General features: G+C 44.4%; 1 protein-coding gene and 1 long non-coding RNA gene across 6 annotated transcripts in view; both read left to right on the top strand.

The window, feature by feature from the left end:
• LARGE1 (LARGE xylosyl- and glucuronyltransferase 1) overlaps positions 1–20,744 on the top strand; it is a 596,040-nt gene that overhangs the window by 393,592 nt on the left and 181,704 nt on the right. The gene's annotated exons all lie outside the window — the stretch shown is intronic.
• On the top strand, positions 1,861–18,697 carry LOC309608650. The gene is made up of 2 exons (XR_014233036.1): positions 1,861–13,628; positions 13,663–18,697. It is a non-coding gene; the product is annotated as an uncharacterized lncRNA (long non-coding RNA).

Genomic DNA, 20,744 nt, shown 5'->3' with positions numbered 1-20,744 from the left:
ATTAGACTCCTCAAAAGGAAGTGGATGTCACAATGGTGTCCAGCCCCTGGCTAATGGGAGGATTAATTGATGTGATTTTGCATAAGAGTGTTGTACTTGGAGGGGGGGTCCCAGTTGTCCACAAGTGCAGATCTACTGGCTTGATGTGGTCGGGTCTAAGGTTATCAAGGAGGAGGCTGCAGTACCGTCAGGACAAGCGAGTCTCCCAGTGGCCCATCTGTTAGTGAGAACCAGGTATCAGTGCCCTGTCACCATTAAATGACCAGGTGGAGGGTCAGTCTCTGCAGTGCCTGAATGCCTGGTGTGTACACCATGGTACTAATGGCCAGTCAGTAAGATACGGTCTTTCCAATAGCAGGAGAATGACCAAATAACCAAATAATTGCCTCAGAATCCTGAGCCTATCATGTAGGTGGGTGTTTCTCAGCTTTGAATGTGCATCACAGTCTTTCCCCTAGGGAGCTTTCAAATCCTGATCCCATCCTTGAGATTCAGATTCTTCAGGTACTGGGGTGGGGCCTGTACTCTTGTGAGTCTGGTACATTTGTCTTCAGGGGTCACGGGAGTGTGAATATGCCTAGCTTCTCAATGCCTAAGTGAGCTGAATCATGTAAGGCCAGAGAAGACAGAGTGCCTGGAGAAGGTGGAAGATTTCCCTGTGATTGTTTTGTTTTCATTTTTAGTTTAGCAGAAAAGTATAAAATTGGTGTCATTAGGAAGCTTGTCTGATAGCTGAAAACATGCCTCAGCAAAACAATCTTTCCCAACAGAAAATGTACATGTTTATTTTGTCCAGTTCTGGGCCAGATGCTATTTATATCATTTCCATTAGGAGAGCTTTTGGCTACAAGTACCAGTGTTTTAAGCCATAAGGAGACAGGGAATCCAGTGCCTTTGCAACAACTCAACAGTGTCTTCAAGACCCCAGATTCTTTCCATCTTTTTTCATTCTTATCACATTAGCTTTTTGTCTTCATGATTCTTGCCTCTTGGCTGCAAGATGGCTGCCATAACCCCAGACATCTTATCTTCACTCCAGGGTCTCAAGCAGGAAGGAAGAAGCAAGGCCAAAATTCTTTCTCCTTAGCAGGCTCTGCCTTTTTATTCAGGATAAGACCCTCCACAGCAGACTTCACTTTACCTCTCATGGCTTAGAAATTGGCCGCATACTGAATCCTGGACCCTATCACTGCTAGTCAGGAAGGGGATTACCATGACTGGTTTGTACAGATTATTAGTCATCCCCAGGAAGAAGTAGAGGCCTACCTTTCTTGAAATCAGGAATTTCCACCTGCTGCCTAAACACAAAAGCTTGGTTCTTTTAGCAGGAGAGAAAGGGGAAGCTCAGAAAGGAGAAGTAACTTTCCCAAGGACACACAGACAGCAAAGGATAGTCAGTGGTCAAATTTAGGTTTGGCTTTGAAGCCTATATGCTTCCTACTTTGCCATCCTGCATCTCTTACCACACAGACTTCTAGTAAACCAGAGATGCCTTCTGTTCAAGCAAACCTTAGAAATGGTCTAACCCCTTGCCCTCATTTCACAGATGAAAAAATTAAGGCCAACATCAGGTAAGCAGTTTACCTAAGTTTACTCAGCTGTTTGGTGGGCTGTGAACCACACTCCCTTTCTTTTGGTTCACCGTGCTGGTTCAACCTGAGGGACACATAGCAGGGGGAGGGTAGAGAGCAAAGGGGTTGGGTTGCCAAGGCAAAAGGCCATGATGGCACTCAATGGCTATGATCCAGGGATTAGAGAGGGATGGCCATTTCCTCTTCTGAAAAATGTGCAAGGTAACTTTTGAACTTCCTCTTTGGAGACTTCTTTTTTTGGTAAGGCATGACTGGTAAGGAAGGAAGGAAAAGAGAGAGAGAATAATTAGAGAAAAAAATTGCCATTTCATGTTTAAGGAGTGGGGTAAGGGAAGTGGAACATTGCAGCTTGTTCGTGGTGGGTGTACAATAATTGTAGTGGATGCGTTTCTCCACCTTGAAAAATAAGGGTAATAACAATAACTGCCTCTCAGGAGTGCTATAAGACTAAATGACTCCACATATGTAAAATGCTTAGAACAGTGTCTGCCACTTAGTAGATGCTCATTAAATAATCTATTGTTATCATTAATATTGGAAATCCTGCGAGATTTGACCCTCTAGAACCCATAGTTTGAAGGAGAAGAAAGCAGGTACAATACTTTGTGCAAAGGTCTGTTGCTAGAACTTTTCCCCCCATATTTAACCCCTCCAAGAGCCTGAGAGATTAATTATTAATATTCTGATTCTACAGAGCAGAAATAGGGGACCCAGAAAGATGAAGCTGTTTGTTCAAGTCCAAAAATTTGTTGACACCAACGCTAGTGTTTGTTTTGCTCTTCCAAACTGGAATCCGTCTCTGCCTACCATTGGCTGTGTGTCGCTCTGGGGTAGGGTGTGATTTGTCCTTTAGGAACACCAGGTCATCTTCCTTCTTCCCCTCGGGCCTGCTCTCTGCTCTTATTTTTCCCTCTTGCTGTTGTAACTCCTTTTAGCCAAACGGCTAAAGCCCCTTTCTGTTTGTTTTGTCACCCTCCTTTAATGGGGTCAGCATCTGGCCAGATAATTCCACCATCCACAGAGGAGCCCGGGAGCCTTAGAGTCTGGGTCAGAAGGTGGTGTCACATCTGATACAGGGACGTGTTAAGTCATCTTGATGGACAAAGACGACAGTAGTGGTTAACGTTGGCACTCACCTTTGAGGGTGTCTCTGAACTGATCCGCATCCCAGAACCACCCGCCAAGAGTCATGTGAAAATTGATCTCCCCTGGGAGGATAAATCTCACTGCCCTTTGCTCTTGTACCCACTACATCACCCAGCTGGCCCTTTGGAGACCCTGCCATGTGATAGTATCATTGTCCTCGTACCTGTGTTTCTCAAGGTTGTTTTCAGGACCACAGGCCAGAAGCATGTGGGGCATCCCTGAGAAAGCAGATTTCCAGGTCTAGCTCCCCAGACCCACTAGGATTTGTCCTTGGGATCCATATTTTTCACCAACTCCCTCGGTGGCAGGGCTGCGGTCTTTGGGCCACGCTTTGCGAAACGCAGAGTGCAGCCGTGAGCTGCTTGGGAGCAAGTCTGTGATTCTATCTTTGCATTCCCAGTACCTTGCCTGGTATATTTATTTTTTTCTTAATTGAATGGTGAGTTAACTGAGTTATTTGATTAATTAGTATACAAAGAGAACAGAAGAAACTCCCGGAAATGGAAAGTTCTAGTTTCCTAAGAGTGAAGGAAAACAGAATAAATCAAAGTTACCCTGAAAGATCAGAATGGCCTTTGTGATTTAAGGACTTGTGTTTGGCTTCCCTGTGTGAGCTCTTCTCGGGGCCCCACTCGGAACAGACACTGTCCTGCTTCACGCACACTGAGACTATAGGCTCTGGATCTTGTACTCTGCAGAATTTTAATCTCAAGCCAAGCCCTCAGTTGGGGAACCTCATTGAAATGTAAACAGATGCCTATACTAGATGGATTCATCTGATCAACGCCTCCAAAGACCCCAGTCCGGCGTGAGCATCACCTTCTGTCTCAAGTCCATTCTTCTCTCTCCAGGCCAAGCAAGGTCCATCTCTCCTTCATATAAGCACCGTCTGTTTCTAGAACAGACCTCTTTAAGAGCTTTGCATTATAGTTATTTAGTATGTTCATGTGTGTCTCCCTCATTAGACTAGAAGCTCTTGAAGACAGAACTTCAAGTGCTATGTACATAGTAGGCATATAAGTCTTTCTGGAATGAATGAATAATGGAGTGACCACATTCTGATGTCAGTTCTGCTTCTTCATAACTACCTGACTACTTCTCCCTGCCTCAGATTTTCTTGAATCTCAGAAAATGAATGATTAAGCAGTGCATCAGGCTGTGAATGGAGGAAGATAGTAAATGGTGGGCTGAAGGCTCTTTATTATCATTTATAACATGTAGCATAGAGACCACTCACTTTAGCTCATCTTCCACAGTTATAAGGATATTGGTTAACTTTGCTTTGATTTTTTTTCCCTAATACTAATTTTTTAGCAGGCGTTCATTTACTGGGTCTTTCTTCAGGTATTTTATTGGGCAAGCCTATTTCTTTTTTTTAATAGCAGCTTTATTAAGACATAATTCATATACTATAAAATTTATTCTTCCAAAGTAGGCAATTCAGTGTTTTTTTAGTATATTTAAATATTCAGAGAATTGTGCGACCATCACTACTTTCTAATTTTAGAACATTTTAATCACCCCGAAATAGATACCTCTTACCCTTTAGCAACCACTCCCCATCGTTTCTCTGCCCACCAGTGCATGGTAACCACTAATCTGTCTCTAGGATTTGCCTGTTCTGGATATTTCATATATATTGACTCATACAATATGTGACCTTTTGTGACTTGCTCCTTTCACCTAGTATAATGTTTTCAAGATTCATCCATGTTGTAGCATTTGTCTGTGCTTCATTCCCTTTTAAGGTCAAATCATATTTCATCGTATGGATGTATCACATTTTTTAAAATGCATTCATCAGCTGATAGACATTTGGGTTGTTTCACTTTTGGCCATTATGAACGATGCCACTATGAATATTTGCATACATAGTTTTTGTGTGGCCATGTATTTTCAGTTCTCTTGGGAATGTACTTAGAAATGGAATCGCTAAGTCATATGGTGATTCCTGTTTAACATTTTGAGGGACTGCCAAACTGTTTGTGTCCAAGTGACTGCACCATTTGCAAACCTGTATCTTAGACTTAGCTGTTCATGTGCTAAGAACACCAATGCCCTGTATCTTCATTGCATGCCAGCTGATCGGACAGGTGGAACCAGTGATGAATGTTGAGCAGAGAACTGCAGAATCTTCTCATCACTGCCACCACTCTGGGCACCAATTCAGACCTGATGAGTAGGTCCAGTGCACTGGGTTAAAACACGGAGGATCCTGGGTATAGGGGCCACCTAGGAACAGATGAAGTTGTTTAACCACGAATGAAGGCATGATACTATTTAAGAGGTAGATTTCCATGTCTGGGGCCTGCATCCTAATTACATATCATGTATCACTTGCATTTGTTTTTCCTTATTTTCAGTGGCATGCAACAGAATTATTTGAGAATCTATTTTTTGCAGTTTTCAGCTTGCTTCAGCCTCTTTTTTTCCTTTGCACAATAGTCACAGTCAAGATTCTTAATACCTCCAATCTCTCATTGGAGGTCACACCTTCTAGGCTGCAAATTGTGCTGATGTCTTGGCCCTGCAGTGTTGGTGGAATTTGCACAGGAGACAGTTTCATTGAAGACATCTTTTCTCTGGGTCTAGATCTTAAAGAATCAAGCTGAGCGTGTTATTGCCAGAAGGTCAAGGGACCCCTCTGTTCGTGATGGCAGAGTGTGTAATGAGACCTTCCAGAATGGGGTCAAGGTTGACCCTTGTCCTCTGTCCCCCTGCCCTGATTATGTGTCTCAACTGAGATGGGACTTCCATCTTTATGACAATAGCTGCCTGATGGAAAGATTCTAAACCAAGATTAAACATGTAAATGCTTCCTCAACCATAAGAGCTGCGTATTAAATTAATAAATGCTTAACCATCTCGGGTAACAACCCTGCTGCGTTTCAGACAAATTCTCTGGAGTCCCTCTTGCTGGGTTTCTTTACCAGAATAAACTACCTCTGCCAACCAGAGATAAATTTAGTAGATACACATGGGGGAGAAAGGGCCCCTGTACTGTGCCTTCTCTCACTGGGCTAAGCTCTGCTTATGACTTCTGTTTAACTTGAGGATCTTTTTTTAAAATCGCTACCCTGCGAATTTTGGTAGACCAGTGATTTCAGCTAACCAGGAAGAGGGAAGGAGCTTTCTCAGACCTTCAGAAGTCACCCCATTTCCGTTTCCTCACACCCATATTGGAATGAGAAAAGAGATGGGCTGACCCTACGACCTCTGGGATGGAAGACATTTGTCTGGCACCTGAGATAATTCTAGAAAGGGGTGGTTGGAGAGAATGGGGTGGCTCAGGAAAGTGAGGATGGATGAGATGTGGTCCCAGGACTGAGTCCGAAGTCTGCTCTGCACAAGTAAACAAATTTTACATCTAATCCTATACTTGGAGCACTAGAGATTTTATAAGATGACTAGAGTATGAAGAAAAAATCAGTAGATTAGAAAGGAAATAGTGTTAGTGGTTGCCAGGAGTTAGGGATGATGGGGGAGGGGACAGTGCAAGGGAGTGGCTATGATTTTTAAAGGGTCGAATTAGGGAGATCTTTGTGGTGATGAAACAGTTCTGTATCTTGATTGCTGTGATGGTTTCATGAATCTACACATATGATAAAGTGGTATATACACATGATACCAACGTCCGTTTCCCAGTTTGTATACTGTAGCTATCTAAGATGTCACCACTGGAGGAAACTGTGTGATGGGTACATGCACTATTTTGCAACTTTCTGTGCATCTATAATTATGTCAAAGTAAAAAAAAAAAAAAAAAAGTTTAACCTGGGAGGAAAAAAAAGGAAATAGTAATGCAAACAGAAAAAAGTAAATGATATGATGGACAGTACAAATAATGGCATAGCATCTAAGTAGATATAGCCTCTGTTAGGCTTCTGACAAATGGTGACATTTAGAACAGGAGGGAAGCCACACTGTGACTAATGTGGGGGCTGTCATTAAGATTTCCCAAGAGGAAAATGTCTGTGATTCATGTCACAGACAATGGGCTAATCTCAAAATTATATACAAAGAACTCCTAGAAATTAATATGGAAAAGACCAATAACCATGGTCAAAGAACATGAATACATAGTTCACAGAGGAGGAAATACAAATGGTTCTTACACATAAAAAGAGACTCAACTTTCCCCTCCCAAAAATTAAAAAAAATAAAAAAAGAGTAGTGCAAAAATATATATATACCGAGATCCCATTTTTAACTCTTAGGTTAGTGAAAATCTATAAGCTTGGTAACACTTTCTGTTGGTGATGCTGAGGCCCTCTCAGGCTTTCCTGGCGGCAGCACAAGTGGATACAGCCCCCTACAGACTCATACTTGGCTGTCAAGACAAAATTCCTGGAAGAGAGATGGCTACGTGTTCACCAAGATTCGTTTTCCGCTTCTGCAGTAATACAGATGCAGCTGGAAAGTGGCTAAGCAGATAAGGAAAGCACTTCCCAGCTCCCTTTCCAGGCATATTGCATGTTCTTTCCAGTGGGATATGACTAGAAAAACAGTATGTACGTATGCTTGTGAATGTGTGTGCATGTTTGCAAAGCTGGCCAAAAGTTCCTCCCCTCCCTATGCTTATGCCCTGTGCCATGACTTTGCAGCCCCTCCCATCAGGAGGAGGCGTCTTTCTTAACTTCCGGAATCTGGCCTGCCCTTGCGGCTTGTTGCAGCCAGTGGAACAGGAGCGAACGCCAGGAGCAGAGACCTGAAAGTGCTGGCATTGGGGCTCACTCTCCTGCTGCTCTTGGAGGCCCCCTGCCATGATGTGAACAAGCCTGGGCTAACCTGTCAGAGGATGGGGAACCATGCGGAGAGAAGCCCCTGTCGCCTGAACTGTCCTTTGAGGACTGTCGTATAGTAGCCGTCGCCAGCTGATCAACCAGCTGACGACAGATGCTGAGCAAGACCAGCTAAGAGATCAGCCGCAGCCAGCCAGATCCAGAGAAGCCCAGCTGAGTCAGGCCAGATTGCCCACCTGAACCTTTAAGCCACTACATTTGGGGCAATTTGCTACACAGCAGTGTTAACTGATACAGTGTCCTAATTCTGAGACAAGGTTTCTCAGAACTGCATATGCCCCCTCCATGTTTTCTTTTCACCATGTCCTGAGATATCTCATAGTTCAAAGCCAGTGGAATATCTCATTTTTCAGTCAGGCAGGCAGTACCAACAAATACTTACCAAGACTCCCCTTTGCCAACTGCTGGGGACTGAAAGTCAGGTGCCTCAAATTCAAGGAGTTTTACCCTCCATCAAAGGGGGACAACGCATGTGAACAACGCAGGAGATACTAGAAACATCTCAAACACTGGTAAGTGCAATGATGAGAATAAAATGAGAAGGTTGGTGTGCCTTTCCTAAATTGACAAGGAGAGAAATAGGACCCTCAGCAACTCAACACTCACCTTTTACAACTGAGGGAAGAGAACCCCAAACTGAACAAGTCACAAAGCGAAGGCTCGTGTTTTGCACAGTAATCCCATGAACTTCTATCAGGCCATGTTTCACAGGGTATTACTGAAACCAGCACAGGAAGATGCAGAAAACTTTACGAAGTCGGGCAGAGCCTGGCTGGGATTGGAATTCAGATGTGGACCTGGGAAGCAGTCAGGGAACTGACCTTGGTTCAGCCCAATGCCCAGGAGGGTAGTGGAGGCATGTGTTAGGGGTGTGAGTTAGAAATAAACGAGTTCTGTGTTCTGCGGGGAGAGGTGTGAGTTACCCGTGACGCTTGTTGGAAACAGAAGCCTGGAGGGTCCTTTCTGCACAGTTGTGGGATCCAGGGAAGGACGTTTTATCAACTCTGCGTGTGCATCTCAGACCCACAGCAGCTTAAGAACCGCTGGAGTAGATGGACAGTTTCTTAGCCTCTCTACAAGAGGAGGCCAGCCAGAACAACTTTTTAACCCTAAGGAGAAGACAATGCTCTTTAAATGAATATCGAGACGAAACAGATCCCCCTTTCCTTAAGAACATGACTTGGTAATCTCTTTTATGCCCCAAATTAAAAACAGAATGTGGGCTGGTGATGTAGCCATCCAGATCAGGCCTCTAAAAGACTGGTTTTCCTTTGCTTTTTTTTTTTTTTTCTTTTTCTCCTTCTAAAATACGAAATTTCTTCTTTTGGTTAAATGACAGGCTTCCTTCTGTAGAGGATGTAAAAATGGCAGTGATTTAGATGAAGTCTGGGAAGGACTGTGTGAATTTTTTTTTTAATTTTGGAGGTAAACTCCTCAGGGGTGGGAGATGGGGAGACTGGAGTCGGATCTGGGACCTGGGTATCAGGTCCTGCAGGGTCCGCTTGATTTTTATCAGCAGCTCAGGTACCCGGCCTCAGGACCTGTAGCATAAGGTGGGTTTTAGGGGTAACAGTGCCCCCTTCTGGCGTAAGTGGATTTTAAAAGTATAACGTGCAAATCCTGAGCCCAGTGGCACTTTTTTCCGTCCCTGAGGTGGTGGGATCCTTGCCATAGCCTGTCTTCCGTCTCCTTTGGGATGGACCCCTCTCTGGGGTGTCTGTGTCCTCCCCCCATGTGGGCAGCTCAGGGGCCTGCAAGTTTTGCCAGAGATCACTGCTGAGTGAGGAGTTCTTCAGTCTCGGACTTTCACTCACCATCCTCAGCGTATCCATGGGATTCTTTCCCTTTGACGGTGGTATCAGGCTGCAAGTCAAACCTTGTATTTTCCTTTTTCTAAAAACATTACCACTAGCTGTCTACGTGGGATTTTCTGTTTGCATATCTGTGTGCTTTTTCCTGGGTGTATCAGCAAGTGATCAGAATCTAAACCTTTACTGGTGACCGCCACCAACACATGCGTTTCCCTGTCCAGTCGTCCAGCAGGTCCCCCCAGGGGAAATCTGGTACTCTCTTTCCTACAGGCCTCATTTCGCCCTCATTGGCTCCCAGTCTAGTGAACCGTCTGTGGCCTGGTGATGTGGACAGGCCCCAATGGGCAGACAGTGTATATGGTTCACTGCAACCATCAACACAGGTGGAGAGGCCCCATACGCCTGGGTTCAGATCTTGAGTTTGCCGCTTACTAGCTGTGTGACTTTGAGCAGGTGATTGGACTTGTGTGGGCCTTGGTTTCCTCATATGTAAAATGGGGATGATAATACCAGTATCTCACTCACAGAGTTAGCGTGAGACTCATATGAGTGAATGTATGTTATGCATTTAGAACAGCAATTAGCATTGAGTACCCAGTTCCTGTTTGCCATTATTCTAGCTCCTTAGCTTGAGGCTTAAAGTTATCCTGTGGTTGTCTTCCTGGCTGAATTTCTTCAGGGCTCATCCTGGATCCCGTTGTCTTGGGAAAAGGGAGCCTCAGATCACAGAAAAGTCTGTAGGGGTTGGAGTTACCTAAGACAGCTAGGAAAGTAAACTTTCGGTCTCATTTAATTCCATTTATATTGTCTAGACCCTGATCGCTGGGGTCCAACTTTGTGGCCTAATTTTTCCTGAGGAAGCCACTATTATTGACCCAGATCTCCCTCTTCCTCCTTAGGGTACACTGCCTCGATCTCATGCACATGTAGGGCAGGGGCTGGGCCAGTTCCCGGCTATGCACCCCCATTCCTGAGTCAGGGATTCTTACCTGGGGTCCATGGATAGATTATAGCAATTCTCAGACCCCCTCAGAAATTGTGCACAAAATTTTGTGTATTAGGTGCATTTTTGGTGGAACTGCCCCACAGAGGTCATCATTTTCTTAGAGGGAAACCGTCCTAGAGGTTAGAGTATGTCCCTAATACTTGATGAGTGGTGATGGGGAAGGATATACTTGTAGCTATTTCCCAATTTTTCATCCTACAGGTGCTTTTTGAAGTCACCTAGAGTTCGCTTTCCCATGGCTCAGGTTGTATGGCCTCAAGATCATCAGTCTGGACTTATTCACAATTAAGGAGAATATGCAGGAAGGAAAGCCACACGCTGCCTAACAGAGCTGGGGATCCTCATCAGCTGTTCTGAATTATTCACACTCCCCATTCCCTTTATTAACGTAGGTAATAAAGAGTTGACAGCAGTTTGGAGGCCCAGACCCCAACACAAGAGTGTTTGGGGTGTTTTTTTTAAGACTCCAGTAAACATATAAAGAGTAAATGATGGTGTCCCCATGGGCTTTTCTGTGAGATTCTTGTCATCACTCTCTAGTAAACGAGGGACAAAGGGGCTTAAATAGGAGAAAGTTGGGGTGCTTTCCCTGGTTAATGGCAGCCTTGTTCTTGAGGGTAATCTTGGCCAGTCCTCCACGAATGGAATGGCAACAGGCAGGACCAACTTTGTAATTTGTTAGGGTCCAGTGCAAAATTAAGTGTGCGGCCCTTTTAGAGAAATTGTTATCAGTTCCAAAATGGTGACAGCAGAGCTTTGAACCAAGCAGAGCCCTTCTCAGCACAGGGCCCTGTGTGACTGCACAGGTCGCAGGACCCTGAAGCCGGCCGCGGCAGGGATGCTGGAATGTGGAGCTTCTCCCCCATCCGTACTTCCCTGCAGCCTATGGGCCTTCTGGCTGTGCCTTCATCAGGCCAGGCACACGCCTGCCTAACGGCTTCGTCCTTGCTGTTCCTCTGCCTGGAAGGCTGTGTCTCCAAATCGCCCTATAGCTCCCTCCTTTCCTCTAGATTTCTGCTCAGATGTCATTTAGCGGTGATACCTCAGCCTCCCTTCACGCTCTCCCTGAATCCTTTTCAGCAAAGACGTGACTCTCATTATATATTTCCTCGTTTATCATTTATTGCTGTTCTTACCCCAGCGAAGTGGGAACTCCTGGAGGGCTGGGGCTCGGTTGTCTTTGCCCCCTTCTGTCCTCTTTATGGCTGGCACAGGGCCGGGCACACAGATGTTGCACACAGGTGTGTATGGAGTGCACAAGTGGGGATGCTTTGGGCCAGGTGACGAAGGCAAGCCAAGGGTGAGAGTTCAAGGAAACGGTGAGGGTTTGCTCTTGACTCTTGACCTGCTTATCACTGATCTTCTCGGGCAGAAGCATTTTCCTCCTCCTGGTCTCCATCCCTCTCGATGCCATTTGTAAGATTCAGGACACTGACCATGAAGCAGAGGAAAGGCCTTGGTGTAACAGAGGCTGAATTCATCACTGATTTTTGAGCATCTGCTAAAACACCCTACTTTCCAAGGTGTGTTAACAGCTGTTGTGTAGGAGGACTCTGAGGGAGCGTGGGTTAGACAAGGTCACCTGATTCTTGCCTGCAGGATTCTCAGAGCCCTTTGTGTGCTACTACATGTTGTGTTTCACCAACTTACTAGGCCACGGGAACCTCTACTTTACCAAGCATTGCAGGGCACCAGTGATCTGTGAAGTATACATGGGGACACCCTGGTTTGGTGGCCTGCATGTCAGGAGGCTGCCTCCCATCCTCCCTCGGCACTACCTCCTAGGCAGATTAAGTCAAAGGACTGCCACTCCCTCTCCTGGGTTCTACAGTCTGCAAAACGAAGGCAGCTTTTCTGCTCTTTACTATTGAATGTGTTCTGGGTGAGCCCAGAGTTCTCGTCCAGCTCCAGCGTTCTGGAAAAGACAGTCCTGGCTTCCTATTCTCTGATCCCTGTCAAAGTTAATTCATTTATTCAACAAGTATGTGTTCAGTGCTTACCACATGCCAGGGATTCTTCTAGCCCCTCAGAAAACAGCAGTGAAAACCAGCAAGTCAAACCTCTGCCCTCCGGAGCTTATTTTCATAGAGGTCCTGGATGAGCAGGCTGGCGGGGGAAGTGTTGGCTGTCTGTCAAGGTCTGGATGGATCACTTGGCACTGGCAAAGCCACTCGTAACGCTGTAAAGGAAGGAGCATTGGGACCCCAAGTCTGGAGACCCAGGTTAAGGTCCACGCCTCACCACCAGCAAGAGCGACTTTGAGATCAAGAGCTTGTGCTCTGAAATCACTCCACACAGGTCCAGTCTCGGCTCTACTGCTTGCGGAGACCTTGAGCGCATAACTTCTCAAGATCATTTTGGGTTTGTTTTTGTCTTCATCTGGAGGATGGGGTCAGAACGCCACCCATCACCAAGGAGACGCTGCACACGAAGCACTGAGCCCAGGGCCTGGTTCCTGCTGTTCACGTGATGCTGTCAGTTGCTTCCTGTTATCACACCCCCAGCCAAGTCAGGCAAGTCACTGTCTTTGGACCTTGCTGTCTTCTTCTATAAAGTGAAGTGCTTGTCTCAGTTCTGTATAAGCCTGTATTTTAGACTCAGTTTAAATGGTATTGGAATGTAGATGATTGTCTCTCCTCCAAATATAGACCGGCCGACTGAAATATGGCTGTGTGAGACGTCTACATCTCTATGTAGGTCCAGGCACACCTCAGAAATACGGCACTGGGGTTCCAGACCACTGCAGTAAAGTGAAAATCGCCATAAAGCAAGCCACACAAATTTTTGGCTTCCCGGTGCGTATAAAAGTTATGCTTACAGTCCTCTGTAGTCTATTAAGTATGCGATAGCATTAGGTCTAAAAAAAACAACGTACATGCCTTAATTAAAAATACTTTATTGCTATAAAATGCTAACCATCATCGGAGTCTTCAGTGAGTTGTAATAGTAACATCAAAGATCACAGATCACCATAACAAATTTAATAATAATGAAAAAGTTTGAAATATTTTGAGAATTACCAAAATGTGACACAGAGACATGAAGTGAGCAAATGGTCTTGGAAAAATAACACTAGCAGACCTGCTCCACACAGGGTTGCCACAAGCCTTCAATTTGTAAAAAAAAACAGAAACAAAAACAAAAACACAGTATCTGTGAAGTGCAATAAAATGGAATATGCCTGTATATCTATACATATATGTTTTACATGTGTACATAAGTCTATGCATACATATACCTATGCATGTGAATGCATCATCACTGGTGTGTGTGTACACACACACACATACACACACACACACACAGACACACACACACACACACAGACACACACACACACACACCAGCTTTCAAGTCTCCAGAGCTTTCTGCAGTTCATTACAGCCTTTCAGCCAGCATTCTAGACCTGAAACATGCTGCTTTTGCGCATGTGGGAATGCTCCAAGGTCAGAAAAATGAATTCCTGCCCCTTCCAGTGCAAGAATTCTATCATTCCTGTTGTAATTCAGGGAGATCTTGCTTACTTTCCTCTTTTGCATGTGTTTGTTTTATGTCTGTTTATTTGAGAGCTGCCTCTCCCTCCCTGCTGGATCTACTCATCAATCTGCTTACCACTTACAGATTTCCTTGGGCAGAAGCATCTTCTTGGGCTGGTCCGCATCCACCTGCCATTTGTGAGAGTCAGGACCCTGGCCCTGTAGCAGTCTGGAATAGGAACCAAAAAGTGCTTGAATTGCTCTGTGCTCAATATTACTCTGATTTCAGAAGAGTTAGCCCATTTAGCACACAAAGGAATCTCAGCCAAAATTTAGACATGGGTAGCTTTTCCTATTACCTTGAAATTAGTCTCGATTACCCTTAAATTATTGAAGATTGACCACCGTGCAGAGGGGTTTCTCCTTTCATTAATCTTACTAACTGGCTGCATTTGTTACAAATCTTTTTTACCCTAGCCAGCACATGGTTCCTTTTCTGCAGAAAGCCTCCTCTCCTGCAGTGCTTTTCTTTTACAGTACTTACTTTTATTTGAGCATTTGATTAATGGTCACACCAGAGCACATCCTGACAGCCTGTGTTTCTACCTGTGTTTCACCAGCCAAGGCATCTGGATGCAGTGTTTGCATCTTCTGGGATCCTCGGGTATTAAGCACCTCTTTTTGCAAAAACCTTGGTCAAAGTGATACAACACATCTGGCTCAGGCATTTAAAAAATACTATAAAATTAACAGTGAATATGCTTCCTCATTATAGAATAAAGCATATGCATCACAGAGTATGTTGGAGACTAGAGAAAATCTGGAGGGAGGAGACAAATCATATATCTCCTACTACCTAGAGATCGCCATTATTTGATCAGTTACTTCCAATTTATTTTTCTGCATATTTTTAAAGATAGTTGTCTTCCTTCTGTGTGCAATTCTGGTTCCTGCTTTTTATTTTCACTTAACATTATTGATCTTCATAACTATCTCTTTCACTGGCTGGGTAATGTTCCATCTAGTGATTTATCATCATTATTATTTTAAGACATTCTCCTATTTTTGGCCAGTTAGGATGTTTCTGAATTTTTGTAGATTTAATGAAGACTTTGTTGAATTTCTTTAGCATGTGGCATTCCTTCTTTCAGATTCATCATTTAGTATAAATTAGCAGAATGTGATTTCTGGGTCAGAGGACTTGAATTTTCTTAAGGTTCTTAATCTACATTATTAATTTTCTTCTTAAAAGGCATGCGACGCTTTGTAGTGCAACCAGTGATGTCAGAGAGAGCCCTAGCAGAGGTGCATTTAATGTTTTTGCTCATAATGAAGTTCTGCCCATGACTTTGATTTTTCTTTAACAGAAAGAAAGTTTTGATTTAAAAAAAAAAGAAGGAAAAAAATAGTGGCTTTCAAAAAAATTATTTTAATTCTCTGACCTGCCCACCAACCCACAAGAAAATGGTTCCATTTGCTGGGCTTCAGTTTTCCTCTCTGTAAAATGAAGAGATCAGATGAGGTGATGCACCATGGGTCACATCCCTGTGTGGGGGGACGTTACAGTTGGACAGTTTGACCAAAGCTTCTCTTGCGGTGGAGTCGAAGGAGGAAAGGCTGGCCACTAAGTAGAAAAATGACATCCTGTTTCATGGGGGACAAGCAACCTTGACATCACTCAGATTGGTCTTACCAAGATGGAGTGGGCAGAAATGGCCTCTCAAGAGATGCAGGACGCCATGGAGGCGGTTAGAGGCGAGAAGACACGCTGCGTGTAAACGCGTTCCTTCTCCTGGGTGAAGCGTGCCGTCCCTGTCATAGGGGCTTGCAAATGTCCCAGCTTTGGGGGAGTTCATTCCCTAGACCGGAGTCATCCTGTCTTTATGGGATTAATCTCAGTGGTGAAACTGCTTAGTTCACCTAAATCCTTAGAATATTCGGGAACTCTGATAACAGAGCCAGAAAGGCTCTGGGGTTTATGATGCAAAGCTGATTCCTGCTTTGCTCTCTGTAGTAGCAACATGGATAACGTGTAGAAAACCCCTTTAGATGCCAGGGAAATACCACCCGTGCTGTCTGTGTCAAAGCCTTCAAGCCTCCTTAACAGTGTAAAGGGGACTCGAATATTACCACGTAAGGTGTTAAGCTTCCAGATCTCTCCACGTAAAGGCATAAGGAAGTGCAGACACACGTACAGCTCATGCGGGTGGTACCGGCAGCATAATGAAGAAGTAGCAGTAAAACTGCATGTGAAGATACCCAAGTACAGCTGCCACATGTGGAAACATCTGTCCAAATGGGAGCAAAATCTGCCTCCCCCAGATTGGTCTCATTAGTCATTTAATAACCCATCAGTACAAGAGGAAGAGAGTTGCCTTGTGTGTGATGGATGGTTTGACACCATGGTACTATCATGGCACCCTCCACCTTCAGTCGTGTGCATTTGTCTATGAACCTGTCCCCCTTTCAAGAGCAGGAACCACGTGCCTGTCATCAGAGGGCCCTGGGCATGTAGCACAGACTTCAGAATCTAAAGCTAAGTCAGTTTCTAACCTTTGCAGGTTTCAGTTTTCTTATCCATCGAAACATGGGTGACATCACTCACCAGCAGAGACACTGGTGGATAGCATAGTCCTTGGTCAGTACGGCCCTCTGGAGCCAGGTAATGTGGGCACACATTTTACCTTTCACCTTTTATTAGCAGAGTGGCGTTAGCCAAGTGACTTAACCTCTCTGTGGCTCAGTTTCCTCGTCTGTAAAGTTCCTAAGTCACAGGGTTGTTATGGTGATGAAATAAGTAGATACGTGCAAAGCACGCGAAGGGAGTGTGGGACCCAGCAGGCACTGTGTGCACATTCGCTGGCGTCACTGGCACTGCCACAGCCATCCGAGGGAGCTGCAGGGACTAGGATTCGTACCATGATGCCGCTTGGTGCACAGCGGGCTTCATAACTGGTTATTACCATGTCCACGCTTATATCCTTTACTCTCTGCACATCGCCTGCTGACGGGTGGCTTGTTGAATGGAGTAATTCCTCAGGTTTATTCTCTAACCTTTTAGGTAGGGGCCAGAGTCATCACTTTATCTTGTTGTTGTATTCACACATTCTGGGTCTTTGGGTCTAAAGTTTTCATAAGGAGAAGGTTGGGGATGATTCCTAGAAGTGAAGCACAGGGTGCTTTTTCTAATTGCTGAGTCCTCAGTAGCTGAAGCCCAGGTAATCAGTCACTGCTCACTTTTCCTTTAATCTCTCTGTGATTCATTCTTTCCCAGTGAAAAACAGAATAGAGAGATTGTAAAATGCCTGGTTAGATTTTGAAGGGAAAAAAGCAAATAAACAGGGACTTCCCTGGCAGTCCAGTGGTTAACTCTGCACTTCCAATGCAGGGGGCTTGGGTTCGATCCCTGGTTGGGGAACTAATATCCCACATGCTGCGCGGTGCGGCCAAAAAAAAACAAAACGACAACAAGAAAAAACAAACAAGAAAACAAATAATTCAGTTTTTAAAATCCCACCTTTCAATAGATGTCCCCCTGTTAAATATAGCACTGTTCACCGTGCAGTGCAGTGTCTGCTGAGACCCTCATGGCCGTTGTTCCTGTGGCCCTGCCTCTGCATTGCAGGTGGGAGGAGCGTAATGGTGAGGCCAGTGGTTCTCAACAGGTGGCCCAGGACCCGCAGCGTCAGCACCACTTGGGAACTTTTTAGGTGTTCACGTTCTTGGGCTCCACCCCAGACCTACTGAACCAGAATTTCCGGGGGTGGGGCCCAGAGTCTGTGCTTTAAAAACCCTCCCAGTGATTCTGACACATGGGAAAGTTTGAGACCCATTGGGTTCGGCTGAACATTTTAGGCAGGTGATCCCTTTTATAAGACCAGCCTAAGACCTGATATACCTACTCTTTTTCCTCACTCCCCTAGCGGATATATACCTGTGACCACACAATCAGAGCAGTAAATTGAAGCCGATTAGCAGCTAAGTAACTGCCAGCACTTGTCACCAGGGTAGTTGTTAGTAATTAGCACTAATGACTCTAAAAGGAAAACAGTTGTGGTTCAAAGACATCCCACCATTTGAATTCACTCTGAGTTTTTTCAACATTCTCCTGCCATGTTTGTCTTTTACATGCAAACACCCTCTCAGTTGGATGGATGCTTCTCTTGAGACAAGACCATGAGAAGTAGTAACACACGGTGCTGTTTTTTAATGCTTGCCAGCATGAGCTGATTCAGCTGGGGTGTAAGCAAAAGTTGTGAATCAACCTTTTGGATGCACCCTGCATAATAACTATAGAGGTGTCAGAATGTGCATTGTAACCTTCTCCAGGAAGCAGAAAGTGATTTATCAGCATGACAGAAATTGATGGATCAGCTCACCAAATGACAGTTCTTTCTGAATTTTGGGAGACTAGACCCAAAGAGAAGGAAAAGAAACTAAGAAAGGATAATTTTCAAATAGAAAGTCAAATATGTAAACTTTGGTGTTGAGTTACCAAATGTATGTTTTTTTTAAAAAAAAATTGAGGGGCTTCCCTGGTGGCACAGTGGTTAGGAGTCCGCCTGCCAATGCAGGGGACACAGGCTCGAGCCCTGGTCCGGGAGGATCCCACATGCTGCAGAGCAGCTAGGCCCGTGCGCCACAACTACTGAGCCTGTGCTCTAGAGCCCGCGAGCCACAACTACCAGAGCCCGCGTGCCTAGAGCCTGTGCTCCGCAACAAGAGAAGCCACCACAATGAGAAGCCGGAGCACCGCGACTAAGAGTAGCCCCCGCTCGCTGCAGCTAGAGAAAGCCCGTGCACAGCAATGAAGACCCAATGCAGCCAAAAATAAATAAATAAATTTATTAAAAAAAAAAATTGAAGTATAGTTGATTTACAATGTTGTGTTAATTTCAGGTGTACAGCAAAGTGATTCAGTTATAAATATACATATATACATATATATGTATATATATATTCTTTTAAAGATTCTTTTCCGTTATAGGTTATTGCAAAATATTGAGTATAGTTCCCTGTTCTGCACAGTAGGTCCTTGCTAGTTCTCTATTTTATATATAGTAGTGTGTATATGTTAATCCCAAACTCCTAATTTATCCCTCCCCCCCTTCCCCTTTGGTAACCGTAAGTTTGTTTCCTATGTCTGTGGGTCTATTTCTGTTCTGTATATAAGTTCATTTGTATCTTTTTTTTAGATTCCACATAAAGCGATATCATATGGTATTTGTCTATCTCTGTCTGACTTAGTTCACTTAGTATGATAATCTCTAGTTCCATCCATGTTGCTGCAAATGGCATTATTTCATCCTTTTTTATGGCTAACATTCCATTGTGTGTGTTTGTGTGTGTGTATAGGCCACATCTTCTTTATCCATTCGTCTGTCGATGGACATTTACATTGCTTCCATGTGTTAGCTATTGTAAATAGTGCTGCAGTGAACATTGGGGTGCATGTGTCTTTTTGAATTATGGTTTTATTTGGATATACACTCAGGAGTGGGATTGCAGGATCATATGGTAGCTCTGTTTTCATAAAAAACTAAAAACAGAGCTATCAAATGTACGTTTTAGAAAACTCTTCCAAGAAATGTTGAAGGATAGAGTTAACATGACGCGCCCATCTGCTTGTCCATCAACATGGCATGTGTTGGAAGAGGGGAAAGGCTACTTTGGAACCCATGGCATTCCTTCCAGTTGACAGTGACTGTATCTTACTTGCTGACAGTCTTCAGAAGATTGGATTGAGTTGAGGGGCGCTGGAGTGAACGGTGTCTGATTTGGGCGGTGTGAAATTCTCCTGTTCAGTATAGATACTGTGTGCTCCACCATGATCAAAGCTCATCACTGTGAACGTTTTTCAAGTTGGCAGATGTTTAGTTGTGCAGGGTCTTGTTAATTAGGAGAGGGAGCAAGTTATCAAAGGGAAGCCTGCTGTCTCAGCTGTCCCCTTTCTTCCCTCAACCCAAAGGTATAAAATTAGGAACACTTGTTTAAAAAAAAAAAACTTGGGGAGGAGGGGGAAATTGTGTGATTGGAAGGTTCACCTCTTTCGGGAGGTGACAGCTACTTAAAACTGCTAGATTGTTTGTAAACAGTGAGTCTGGGACGGTTCCCACAGGTATACGATTCCCATACCGCATCAATACAAAACAAGCTGAGATTTCCGAACTGCCATAGATTAGAGTGGTGCTGAACATGTGTCTATCAGAACACCGTGCTTCCTGGGCATTTCTTTGTTTTAAAAAAAAAAAAAAATTGTGGTAAAATATACGTAACAAAAATCAGCATTTTAACCATTTAGGTGTACAATTCAGTGGCATTAAATAAGTACATTCACACTGTTGTGCAACCATCACCCCCATCCACTAATCTTCCCAAACTGAAACTCTGTACCCATTAAGCACTAACTTCCCATTCCTCCCTTCCCTCAGCCCTGGCAACCACCATTCAACTTGCTGTCTCTATGAATTTGACTGCTCTGAGTACCTCCTATCAATGGAATCCTTCAGTATTTGTCCTTTTGTGACCAGCTCTTTGCATAAAGTCTTCAGGGTCCATCCACACTGTAGCCTGTATCGCAGTTTCATTCCTCTGGGCATGTACTTAAGGACCGTCAGCATCCTTAGCCGTAGTGTTCAAGGTTCCTCTCTAGGTTTACCTTCCAGCCCCAGGTGACCACACAGACCCTTTGTCTCAGCCACACTGAACTCTTTGTGGTTCACTGGACTCAAGCTCTCAGGTCTCTATGCCTTTGCAAAAGCTCATACCTGTGCCCAAGGCTCATCTCATCAACCTGCTAAATTCCAACTCATTCTTAAGGCTTCTGTCAGGTGTCACTACCGGCTAGGCACTCTCAGCCCTCTGTTTACATGGCTCATGCCTGTCAATTCCCTTATCTCTTCATGACTTCTT

Source organism: Balaenoptera borealis (assembly GCF_965194805.1).
Source record: "Balaenoptera borealis genome assembly, chromosome: 13".
In the NCBI taxonomy this organism is placed as follows: domain Eukaryota; kingdom Metazoa; phylum Chordata; class Mammalia; order Artiodactyla; family Balaenopteridae; genus Balaenoptera; species Balaenoptera borealis.
This window is presented reverse-complemented; position numbering and strand designations above follow the sequence as displayed.